General features: G+C 49.3%; 1 pseudogene; it reads right to left on the minus strand.

Annotated features, from left to right (window-relative positions):
- The window catches only part of LOC103206838, a 12066-nt pseudogene extending 5111 nt beyond the window's left edge, over positions 1 to 6955 (minus strand).
- Between the last annotated feature and the right edge of the window lie 2511 nt (positions 6956 to 9466).

Here is a 9466-nt window from a genome sequence, read left to right on the forward strand (position 1 = left end):
TACAGATCTTGTTTCATTTTTCTGCAAATGGATCTCCAGTTTTGCCAGCACCATTTATTAAACAAACATTCTCTTCCCCACTTAATGGATTTGGGGCCGCAGTAGCCATTTTTAACAGTCTGTAGGCATCTGTAGTATCAGATGTCCTACAAAAGGAAACCCTCCCTTGATCCCACATCCATTGCCATCAATTTCTTTAGTTCTTTCTTCCCTTTCATAGTAAGTCTTCTTAATAGAATCACCTCATATTATTTTTTCTTACTCATCTCATGTTCTGCTCAGGCCACACCTATTGGCTTCCATCATCTCCACACCATGATCTCCTTGTTGAGAAATCAAATGGTCACTTCTCTGTTTATAATTTTCTTGACCTCTCAGCAGCATCTGAGACAAAGAATCATCCTCCCTCTTGAAACACTTTTGTCTCTTGACTGGCATGACACCTGCGGTGCAGTAAATTACATAGTGTGACTTTTCTAGCCATAAATCTCTGTGAAGTCTGTGGTGGAATTTGCTGTGACCAACTGAGTAGCTCCTGATTGCTAAAGTTATCCACCTGGGGTATTTATGTGAGAGTGGCACAAAGCAATGCTCTGGGAAGTTCACTGTCTCTCAGGTGTATAGAATTCTGATGTAGGGATTGGTTAGTGGTCACTCTGCCAGGCTCAAAAGGAGCCCTTCTGGTGGCAGAAGGAGTCTCTTTGCCTTCTGGCTGAGAAAGACATGCTGCTGAGAAAAACACACTCCTGAGAGACATGCGCTGCTGCGAGAGGGACACCGAGAGACACACACTGCTGCGAGAGAGACTGTTGGCTGAGAGACGGCAGGCTGAGAGAGACTGAGTATTGTTCCTGAACTTGAATTGTAGCCTGATCCTTCCCTAATAAACCCCATAATCTGCGAGTTCTGTGTGGCCACTGCAGCAAATTACTGAACCCAGCAGAGAGGTGGTGGGTGCTGCGGGAGGAACGATTGATGTCAGGGTTGATGAAAGGTCTGGAGGGAGGCAGCATGTCTGGCCTCACAAGAATAGGCCTTGGGCTATTGATAGTGATTCTGTCTTCCTCTTGTGGGGTTAGAGGAGGTCAGAAGATGCGGCCTCCTAGCCTCTTTGGCAGTTGGTGTCAGAAGTGGTGGGATTCACTGCAGTGGCTCCAGACTTATAGAAGCACAGGACTTTGTAAAAGAAAGAAGGAAGGGGCCTGGGAAGTGAAATTTTGGATTCTTAGATGGTTACTTTGGTTGGTGTTACCTATTAAAGGAGATAATTGAATCAGAGGCTAGGGCTTTTGGTTACACCCAGCCAAAGGCCCAAGGCCATATACATAGAATGCAATGGTAATCAAGGTGAAGAGATGAACCTGGAATGTCTTAGAAAGGATTATGTGTTTTGGATTATGTGTTTATCTGAATGTACTACAGGTACTGAAAGTTCTTTTACCAGCTTGTACATTAGAAATGATTACGGGTTATGGATAACAGAGAGCATGGAAGTCTGCCTTCAGCTGATACTTGATTAGATATGTTAAAAGGGTAAATAGAATTTGCCCAGCAGAAACACAGGCTTTTGTGTTAAGCCTTGTGTGTAGAGTATTAGGGGCTTAGGTAGAAAATCTGAGCCCCAACCAGAACTACTGAGAGAACAGAAGATCTGCACTTGAAGACAGGACCTACAAGGGGGGGGAAAAAAAAAAAAGACTGTTTGGCTTTTTGAATTTGAGCAAGCAGTTAAGCTTTGGGTGTATCAAGGCAGAAAAGTCATGGTCCGTGAGAGAAACCCCTTCTAGGACTGAAAGTTAAAGGAAGCCAGCAAGCAGTAGGCTTGTATGCTGCTCACTTATGACCACCTGGGTCCACTTGAGTGGAAATGGGGGAAGTGCAGCAAAGAAGAAAAAGGCTGAGTTTGGTACTCTTTAACATAGGCCACGGAGGCTGGGGGTGAGAGGAAGGGCTAGCTGGTCTGAAGTGCAATGAATTGTGAGCCTACATGCATTGAAATAGTCCCTGAGGACTGAGGATGTGAGAGAAGGTGCTGGCTGGTCTGAAGTGAAGGGAAGAGTGTGACTCCCAAACTTGGCAGCTGGTACCCATGACCTAGCTGGGAAGGCTGGGGCTAAGCTGACCAGAACCCGACCAAACGAAGAGGAAGATGTTTGACAATGAGCTGGTGTTAAGTTGCTGCAATTTGATGGCTTGAGCTGGGCTGGACTTTGCTTATTTATGGATGCAGATGCCCAAAGTTTCCAAGCAGAACAGAAGATTCTCCAGAGAGAAAGGACCATGCTTGTCTCCTCAGAGTACTGGTTTGATAGGGATGGGCAAATTAGAAATTGGCTACTTAAAATGGGCGGAGATAAAGGCTTGAAGTTGCTGGCTTACATGCTTTCATGGGTTATTCTTAATCCAATGGTGAAGGGGATGTTAAATTTTGAAATATAAAAGGGATAATGGCTAGAAAAGTCAGGGGGCAGCCTGCAGTATAGTAAATTACCTGGTATGGCTTTTCTAGCCATAAGTCTTTGTAGACTGCATGGTGGAATTTGCCATGGCCAACTGAGTAGCTCCTGATTGCTAAAGTTATCCACCTGGGGTATTTATGTGAGTGTGGCACAAAGCAATGCTCTGGGAAGTTCACTGTATCTCAGGTGTATAGAATTCTGATGTTGGGATTGGTTAGTGGTCACTCTGCCAGGCTCAAAAGGAGCCCTTCTAGAAGCAGAAGGAGGGAGTCTCTCTAACTGCTGGCTGAGAAAGACATGCTTCTGAGAAAAACACACTCCTGAGAGACATGTGCTGCTGAGAAAGAAACACCAAGAGATGCACACTGCTGGGAGAGAGACTGTGAGAGACTATTGGCTGAGAGACAGCAGGCTGAGAGAGACAGAGTGTTGTTCCTGAACTTGAGTTGTAGCCTGGTGCTTCCCTAATAAACCCCATAATCTGTGAGTTCTGTGTGGCCACTGCAGCAAATTATTGAACCCAACAGAGAGGTGGTGGGTGCTGCGGGAGCAACAGTTGGTGTCAGAGTTGATGAAAGGGCTGGAGGGAGGCAGCATGTCTGGCCTTACAAGAATAGGCCTTGGGCTCTTGATGGTGATTCTGTCTTTCTCTTGTGGGGTTAGAGGAGGTCAGAAGATGTGGCCTCCCTGCCCCTTTGGCAATACTACGTTTCTTCCCCCTCCTACCTCAGTGGACACCCTTTCTTACTCCTTTTCTCACGCTGTCCCTTGTCTCAACTTATAAAGGTTGGGGTACTCTATACCAAATTCCCTGCTGTAGCTACAAACCCTAAAGAACATCATCTAGTAAAATGCCTTTAAATACTTCTACTCTCTAATAACACTCAAATCTACATCTTCAATCGTGACTCTTCCAGGATCTCCAGGATTATATGTCAAACTGCCCTCCTGGCATTTTCAGATGGATGTCACTAGGTATTGGAAACCTCAGATGGTCAAAACAGATTCTTCTCCCCACCAACATAACATGGCTTCTGTTCCTATCTTTCTCCACCTCTCTGTCCAATCTTTTCTCTCTCTCTTTCCTCTGCCCCCCAACTTGTCCCTTATATTTAAATAATAACAAAGATCTGCCATTATCCATGCTCCTTTCTTCCTCTCTTCCCTGTGACTAGAATCTTCCCATCCCTCACTATCTACCTGAAAAATTCCTCAGCCCAAATTTCAACTCCAATGTAAAACCTATTCCCACACTTCCTCCAACTCCAACAGGCATGTGCTCTGAATGTTTCCATAGCACAATGTGTATATGTCCACATCTAAACTGAGATTGCTGTTAACCTTCTATATACCACAGGGTTAGACTCCAGGAGGCCTCCTGAGGAAAGGAGTGTAAAATCTTCAGGGCAGCCAAGTGTAGAATGACAGAGATGCTGAAATACCTTGTAGATAGGATGCTGGCTGGGCAAGCTCCTCATTGTGGCTACAGAAATATCCTCAGCCATCAGATGTCCCCTCAGCAGGTGGGACTGTAACTGGTGCGGCTGGAAAGCAGAGCTCCGGACCCAAATCTTGGCCAAGAGCCAAGCCATGGGGGAATCTGAGGGCAGGACAGCAGAGGTGGGGGACATCCATAACGAGGTGGCTGGAGCTAGAGCAGAAGGGAGAGCAGGGAGTGAAAGCCGGTGGCTCTAAGTCTTACATGAGATCAATGGCTGGGGGCAGGATGCCTGAGTCTCTGACCTGGATGACTATGGGTAAGAGTGTTCCATCAGGCTCAAGCTTCAGCATGACCAGAGGAGATGCCACATAGCTGCTTAAAAAATGATGACATTGGGCTTGACCCCATCCAGCAGGGAGAAATCAGCTTCCAGTAGTCAGCCTGGATGGTGGGGGACAGGGGAGATAAAGGGGTTGGGCTGGTTCCAGATCTTCCGTCCTCTTACTTTTGAGCATGGGTCCTCCCTGTACCCATCCAAGTCTTTTACTTTAAACACTAATCACTTTCCCCAGTGCAGCCCTGAAGGCAGGGATTCCACGCCCCGTGTCTTCCATCAGACATGGAGCTCATTGAGTGAAGTTTCTGATTGCCTGCCATCCAACCCCTAGACCAAAGGCTTCCCTTAACACTTCCTCTGTGGGCTTTAGTCAACTGTAGTATAAAATATTTTCTTTATTAGGGAAAAAAAAAACAGCTCCAGTTCTGAGATGTTGATCAATCTCTCTCGCTATTTCCCTCTGGAAACATGATCTCTGTTGTTGAGAGATGTCTAGTGAAGAGCAAGATGAGAGTGGAAATGAAAGATAAAAAGGTGAAGAAGAGAATGGCTGTCAGCCACGGGTGATTCCCCCCTCTCAAAAAAAAAAAAAAAAATTAGTTGGCTATGTCTAGAGACGTTTTTTGGCTTGTGACAACTTGGGGAATACTACTGGCGTCTAGTGAGTAGAGGCCAGGGATGCCGCTAAAGGTGCTGCTGTGCACAGAACAGCCACGAGCACAGTCAGGCCAAGGCCGAGAAAGCTTGAGTGCAGATGGGGGAGGCATAGACAGAGTCCCGTAGGTGGAGGAGACCTGAGATAGGGGAGGAGGTGAGAGGAGGGGAAGCAAAAACAAAGGGGGTGGGGAGGCACAGCACTGTTCTTTCTCCAACTGGATCTTCAAGTCTTGGCGGGGAGGCTCGTGGACCTCAGGAGCATGGGGTGTGCACCGCTGAGGAACCGGTACCCAAACAGGGATCATCCTCCCCGGAATCACGAACCCACTCCAGGGACATCAGTCGAGAAGCTGCTCCCACTGACATGCCTTATCTCCCCTTTCTCCCTCTTCTTTATATTCAACCAAACCCACTGCCACGGAGTCGATCTCGACTCATAGCAACACTCCTTTCTACATGCATGTAAATATGTATATCGTTTCAGAGGTTGTGTAACTAACCAGCCAGGACAGTCTTTCCACAGGAGAATATTTTGTTGAAATCTTCCAATCTCTTTACAGACTTTAGGAAATCCAGTGTTCCCTTGATGGCCCAGTCCTTCAACCCGTGGAAAGGAGAGCACTGCAGGAGGATCCAGAAAGGATACCCCCACCTCCCTGCTCTGGGATTCAAGTGTTGGGTCTCAACCCACCACTCGCACTGTCGCCAGACTGAAGTGAAGTCAAAATCCTTACGTTGAAATTGCTCGTTCCTGGGAAGGCACCGCCTATTCCCTGCTCTAGGCAGGACTAACCCAGCTTTCCAGGACCCCCACCTAGAGACAGAATGAGAGGTAAGTGGTGCGGCGGTTTGTGGGAGTCTGACGGAGGCACAGAGGCTTTCCCAGACTCACCGATACACCGTCCTTCTTTCCTCAAGCTCCTGCTCTCCATGCGTCTTCAACAGGTTCTGGGGGTCTTCGCTCACGGTCCGCCTGGGGCGTGGGGAACCCAAGAGCAGAATCCTCCCTTGACACCCTGCGCCCTGCTGCCCTTCCCCTCTGCCCCCAACACAGCCATCCTCCCCTGCCCGGTCTCTCTCACCTCCCTCCTCCTTGCAACTCCCTCACCTTTCCCTCTTACATCATAGCATCCCCAAGACATTCTTTCTCCAGCCCGTCGAGTGTCACCCCCGCCCCGCCCGCACCGGGGCTCTCAGGTAGGCAGAGAATGCCGTCGCCCTGCACCCAGCCGTGAGTCCCAGGTCCCTGCACTCCGATCATTTGCAGAACGAGCGGAAATTCACCGAGCCGCTGTGCTTGCGCAGTTTCACCAGCAGGAGTCGTCCCAGCTGTAGGGGGAATTCCATCTCCAACTCTTGTCTCCTGCTCAACAGGACAGAACTCAGAGGCAAGTTTAGGGTCCGTGATCACGCCCCAGGAGAGTCTTGCCCAGGGGCCGAGAAGCTCACTCAGCGGAGCTCCACTTCCTGGTCACCGGCCGCGTCAGAGAAAGTATCTCATCTCTACTCCTTCGAACCAAGCAGGGAAATGCCATTCTCTCTTCCGCTCCCCCTCGCTTTTCCTTTTTCTACCAGGCACCCAGGAGGAGCCCTAGTGGCTTAGTGCCTGAAGCATTTGGCTGCTAACCAGAAGGCTAGCGGTTCAAACCCACCAGTCACTCCTCCGAAGGAAGGTTGGGCAATCCACTTCCGTAGTGATACTGCCTCGGAAACCCAAGGAGGGGTCGTTATGGGTCGGATCCGACTCCAGGGCAGGGAGTTAGTGAGACCTGGCACCCCACCCTCACCTGGCCTCACTCCCAGGCCCCGCTTCCCGGCACTTCTCACGCTGAAATCTAGAGCCCTGGTCGCCGCCCCCTTCTCCCAGGTGCGGTCTGCGCCATCTAGTGACCTTCGCAGGGTCCCAGGTCCCCTGCACAGACCTTGTCGCACACCGGCCGGCCGCAGCAGCTTCCCGAGGTCTGCCTCGCTGTGCTCCCTCGCCAGCCACAGCTGCACCGGGTCGCAGGAGCCAGCCAAGAGCAAGTCCCTGGTGGCCACGCGGGTCGTGTCCCTGCCCATCTTCCCCGGACTTGAGAGGGCCCTGGGGAGAAATCAGCAATTGAATAAGGTCTGACACCCAGCCCCGGGAAGCCACACCCAGCCCAAGTCTGCGTTGTGTTGGGGCTCCAGGGCCCCCTTCCCCTCCACAGACGCCTCCCCAACTCTGATGCACATGTCCCACTCAGTTACCACCTCTGTCCTCTGGGTTGTCACAGCAGTTCAGGAAGGCGCAGCCCCACCCACGTGTGATTGACAAACACTCCCTGGACACACCTGTCCCCAGACAATGACAGCTGAACACTAGCTATCACCTCCACCTAAGTGGATTCGTGAATGAAGGAATGAAGTGAATGAAGGAGGTAGAGTGATTTCAAGTGTGGGAGTGTTTTCCATAAAAAGTCAGTAAACCATCTTGGCAAGGATACAGGGCTTTTGGTTGCAAAGAGAGAATTGTGGAGAATCGAGATAGATGGGTGTGGTAATTAAATTTGTGTGTCAACCTGGCTGGGCCTGGTTGAGTGGCTGGGCAGCTGGTGGTAGTTATTCCCCATGATGAGACTGGAAATCAACTCCATGGAGGGATCTACCACAAGCAGCTGAGTACCTGCCTTTGGGGTGTGGTCTGCTTCCTGTCTATAAGGAGAAGCCTTGGGGATAGTCTCTACCTTATGGCACGCTTGAACCCTGCATGTAGCTGTGTCGTTGTTCAGCAGCCTACCATGCTCTGCTGACCTTGGGACTTTCAATGGACTTGAATTAATGGCCTGCCATGTTGTTTGGTAACATCAGGACTGTGCCTTTTCACTTGTCAACTTTGGGGTTGTCAGCCTCAGCAACCAGTAGCCGCCTGAGTGAAGAGATGCCCGTAGCTTCAGTGGACTGGGAGCAAGAGGCAGGGCTGAAGCCCAAGGTCGAGGGGCTTTCACACAGCCCCTAGAGCCTGGCACTGGGAACTCAGGCTTTTAGCCTCCTGAACTGTGAGAGAATAGACTCCTGTTTGTTCAAGCAATACATTTGTGGTATATTCCTGTCAGAGCGGCACTAGGTGACCACAACAATGGGGTTTGTTGTTCAGCCAAGGGGGAGTTTGGAGTTCCCCTTCTGGTTAAGTCATGAGGCTCCCCACTAGGCAATCCTGATACCCACTCTTTGGGGCCACCACTCATCTCTGAGCACCTATCATGTGCCCCTCTGACCTCCCTTCATATCTGCTGATCTCTTCCAATCCTTTCTTTCTCCTCAGGAATAATTGCTATTGTTGTTAGTTGCTAGAAGTAGATTCCAACTCCTGGTAGGCCCAGTGTGTGCAGAGTAGAACTGCCCCATAGTGTTTTTAGGGCTGTGACTTTTTTTTTTTTAATTGTGATTTGGGTGAAGATTTACAGAGCAAATTCACTTTCCATAGAGCAGTTCACATACACTTTGTCTCATGACACTGACTACAGTTTACCCCGATGCAACAGCTCCCCTCCCACTTCCTCCCCATAGTTACCTCTTCCCTGTGTCCATCCCTCCATGCACTCCTGCCCCCTGAGCTGTCCCCCTGTGCATACACAGCCCTTCTTTCTCCCTTGATTGTTCTCTCCAAGGAGTGTGTCTACGTAGTGTAAATGTTCACCTCATATTACTGTCTATTGTTTGGCTGGAAGCCACAGGTGTGGGTTCAAATCCAAACCTGAAGGGTAGCTAGGGGCCATAGTCTCAGTGGTTCCACCAGGCTCTAGACCAGCAAACCTGGTCCCCCCCCCCCTTTTATTTTTCCTCCAAATGATTTTTAGTTTTGTTCCACATTGTTTTCCCTCTCTATCCAGGATCTCCTCCATAGATTCCCCTCTGAGTGGTTGACAGAGGTAGCTGGGCACCATTTAGTTCTTCTGGTCTCATAGTCATATAGGCTGTGGATCACATGGTGTACCACTCATGAGTACTAATTGTTTCCATGAATCTTTGGTTTTCTTCATTCTTCTTTGCTCTGGATGAGGAGAGACCCATCATTGCATCTAGATGGTTGCTTGCAAGCTTGTAAGATCCCAGTTGCTACTTGCCGAAGTAGGAGGTGGAACAATGTTTTGTGTAGTATGTTATGCCAATTGAGCTTGATATCCCCTGCGACTGTGGTCCCGAGCCCACAGGTTCAACTACTCACTCCCTCTGGGTAGCTGGCTGTGACCAAGAAGTGACTACAATATTGTCCTTTGCGAGCTCTACTATACACCTGGGAATTCTTGCAGAATATACAAATACTCTTGTAGAACCATTGTCTACCAACCCTATACATGGTCTTGGGTATATTCCCTGCTGCATAGACGTACCTACTAGTTCAGACTGTCCACCCATCTATCCACCCATATATCCATGTTTACCTTCACTGACAACACAGTACTGTATGTGCAAATGGGTTCATCTTTGTTGCCTGCACCTCCCGTGTACCTCTCTGTGTCTTCCTCTTCCTCAGTGCCACAATGTTGATCACTCACATTTGGTACATTGCCCTTCTCTTCACCCAAATCAATACTTATCTCTACCTAT

This window comes from Orycteropus afer, unplaced genomic scaffold, assembly GCF_000298275.1.
Source record: "Orycteropus afer afer isolate SDZICR_OR568_19922 unplaced genomic scaffold, OryAfe1.0 scaffold00330, whole genome shotgun sequence".
In the NCBI taxonomy this organism is placed as follows: domain Eukaryota; kingdom Metazoa; phylum Chordata; class Mammalia; order Tubulidentata; family Orycteropodidae; genus Orycteropus; species Orycteropus afer.